At 38.2% G+C, this 3,339-nt stretch overlaps 1 long non-coding RNA gene across 2 annotated transcripts; it reads left to right on the forward strand.

Moving 5' to 3' along the window:
* Nucleotides 1–291: 291 nt before the first annotated feature.
* On the forward strand, nt 292–3,339 carry LOC120441992. Of its 2 annotated transcripts, none has more exons than XR_005614437.1 (4): nt 292–360; nt 1,103–1,260; nt 1,694–1,752; nt 2,716–3,339. It is a non-coding gene; the product is annotated as an uncharacterized LOC120441992 (long non-coding RNA). The 2 variants fall into 2 exon arrangements; XR_005614438.1 differs by having other exon boundaries at nt 298–353.

Genomic DNA, 3,339 nt, shown 5'->3' on the forward strand with positions numbered 1-3,339 from the left:
AAAACCAACACAGGGATATCAGGTATACCAAAAAACTGCATGAAGAGCAGCTGGCTCTGTCGTCGGGGTTTTGGTTTTCTCTCTAAATTAAGTTATGCTAATATTAGCTAACAAGCTGTGTGCTGCCAGAGATTAAAAGTCACCAGCAGGTGGTGCTATTGTTTTTTTCGGGTCATAGTTGCAGTAACCAATCAGAACTTGGCAGAGCCAGGATCAGAAAGTAATTCTCACATGTGCCGTCATGGTTGAACAGTCTCTTTGAACCCAACTCTATCCTTTCTGTGTTACTTCAGACAAGAAGCAGACGTACTTCCAAGAGGGAGCTGCAGTGAGGACACAGCCTGGTCACTGAGGTCAGAGGTCAGAATCTGAAACAGCTCAGGTTTATATTCTAGGGGTTATAAAAAAATCGAAATGTATTTATGAAGAAACCTTTAAATAATATTTCAAATAATAGTCATAATTATGATTATTATTAGAAATATCAAACATTTAAGTGAATTTTCTGTTACACGTATTGTCTTAGCCCTGCGATAACTGGCAGCCTGTCTTTGTCCTGTATCAGCTGGGATAGGCTTCATCCTCCCACGACCTTGAATTGGATACATGAATTGTATTGAATTGTATCCCAATTATGTAATCTGATCATTTACAAACTCAAGGTATCCAATAAAAATGTAAGTAATAATGATAAAAATGGGAAAGCAGAAATAAGTGTGACATGAATGTAAATGTGTTAGCTGACATAGAGGACAGCTACATGTAGTCTGAAAAACCTTTGTTGTCAAGTTTGCAGGTCTATCACGAGACATTCTTACATAGAAGAGACTGTTAAAGTCTCTAACTCAGTGAAGCATTATTGGTCCCGTCTGTTTGGATAAATATAATAACCTGATGTATGTTCGTTTATTGACACATTTTCTTAAGTGCTTATCCAGGATCACAGTGGAGCTGCAGCTGGATATGTTCAGTAAAGAAACCTTACAAAAGTTAACATAAACCTGCATCTCTGTACGTTGTTGTCCACAGGATGAGAAAATCAAACTGGAAGACTGTGGAACATGTTAATAAATGTTTGTGTTTATGCCTGTGTCTTTCACAGGAGGCGCTGAAAGGTTTCCCTAATAGTTCCTGGTGAATCAAAGCAGAACCATAAAGGTTGCTGGACTGCATGATGGCCTTACCCCTGAGCAGTCATCCTGTTAAAGGAGGAACCAGTTAGAAGCTGTTTTCAAAGTAGCTGAGCAGATTTCACCTCAAGTAAGCGATTAACTGTTTGTTCATTTGTTCTGCCACTTAAAGAGCATTTAAGGACGTCTTTTGAGTGTTTAGTTGAATTAATTCTACTGGCTCTCATGGTCATTTGTGATTATGGACATATTTTTCATGTACATCAACCATTTAGTAAATTCTATCTATTTAGTCATATCTGTCAGCTATAAAATGTAATATAAATATAAAAATATCTAAATATCTCCTGCTCGTTATATTTTAATGATGTAAGACCAGACGTCTGTTATCGTGTTACATTAGCATTCCTCACATATCAATGAGATGCTGTACAGTACAATCCTACTGACACAGCAGAGGGATAACGACGGCTATTCAACATCGTTACACGACACATTCAAGCTGCATGATGCAGACAAAGTGACTAAATCATCTTTTTTGTGGTCTATTGTCTTCAAACCAGCAGACAAAGCCGATGGCAGAAGATGTTTGGAGAAGAACTTCAGGCCGTGTACTGAAAAGGTATTTTTTTCTTGTTATCAAAAGACATTTGGAGTGACGGCTTCTACAACTGTGCTGAAGTAAAGCTTACAGCCTAAGAAGTCACAGTGTTGATATTCAGCACAAAGAGAAAATCTCACTTGTTTGAATTTATTTACAATCATAGTTTTTATAAATTCTGACTGTAAACAGTTTTTACAGCTTTGATATTGTTTGACACTCGATATCAGGTGATGGTATTTAATTTAAAGGTTTCTTTGTCCCAATGAGCCATTTACACTGACCAGTGTTTCACTTTAACTGTAACACATTCATTATTTAGATCCAACATTTCTAAGAGCAATAACTGAATGTAAAAAATGGCAGCCCTCAGGCCAGGTTTAATTGATAGAGATATATGCATGCATTATGAAATTTATGTATCCCAGATCATTTTTATTCATCTAGTCCTGGCAGACCCCCCCCCCCCTTCCTCCCAAGTAAACTGCAACCCAAAAGAACTCGTGGGGCTATTTACACACTCACAACCAGTGTGGGATAAAAAGAGCCACCAAAAACCTGTCAGCCTGCACAGCTAAGATGTGCTAAAAGCCATAAGAGTTAGAAGCTCTGCTTATGGAGAAACTTTCTAAGCCTAACAGGGGACAGGTACTCCTGCCCAAATAACATGATATAACCCCACATACAGCCCAGCCATAAAGTGAACCAAGTCAGTTAGTTAGAGACAGCATGGGACCAAATGCATGTAACCAGCCTGCACCAATCTGACATCTCTTCCTCCTGAATTAAATGAATGAATGGATGAAAGTTGAATGACTACAAGCCTAAAGCCACTAGTTCCCACACTGGAGTTCCCTGACACTGTGTTAACTGTACTGAGCTTGTATCAACAGTTGTAACAGGCTAAGCTACCTGAGAAACTGCATTGAACGATTGTTTCTATCTTAATGGTTTCAACTCATATGTTCTGCTTTTTCCTTTCAGTAGATCAAAGCAGCTCGTGCTCTGTCTGCTTCCATTCTGATGGCAAGCAGAAGAAGAAGAAGAAGAAGAAGAAGAAGAAGAAGACTTCAGCCAAGTGGCGTTCATGGTCTCAGTGAACAGTCATGGTCACACACTGCATGTGGTTTTAAAAGCAACATGTCTGTTCACCACAACAATGGAGATGTGTAATATTAGTGCAGCTACGGTTTGTTCTTGAACATCAGTTCTGTTTTCTACTTTGACCACTTAGAACAAAAAAGTGTTGTTTTCAGATTCTTTCTTTTAAATCTGTAAAGTACCTGCTCATTTTTTATTAAAATTAGTTTCACATAAATGTTAGTGTTTCCTTTATGATCTTTTAATGCTTACACTACACTGTACTCGTCTACATTAGAGACATTTCTGTTACCTATGTATGAGACTGGGCTGCTTGACTACAATTTGGAAATGGATGCAAACTCACACGGAGCGTGCTATTGTTTGTTTTTTTAATATGATGGACTGAACACAGGACGTATCTGACTAAGCAAAGATGAATCTGATCCCATTTCTACCTGTCTCTACTGTTTCAACTGTAACTGTCAGGATATATATTTATTCCAGCTCTCATAGGGCAAAGGAATG

This window comes from Oreochromis aureus, linkage group 9 (assembly GCF_013358895.1).
Source record: "Oreochromis aureus strain Israel breed Guangdong linkage group 9, ZZ_aureus, whole genome shotgun sequence".
Lineage (NCBI taxonomy): Eukaryota > Metazoa > Chordata > Actinopteri > Cichliformes > Cichlidae > Oreochromis > Oreochromis aureus.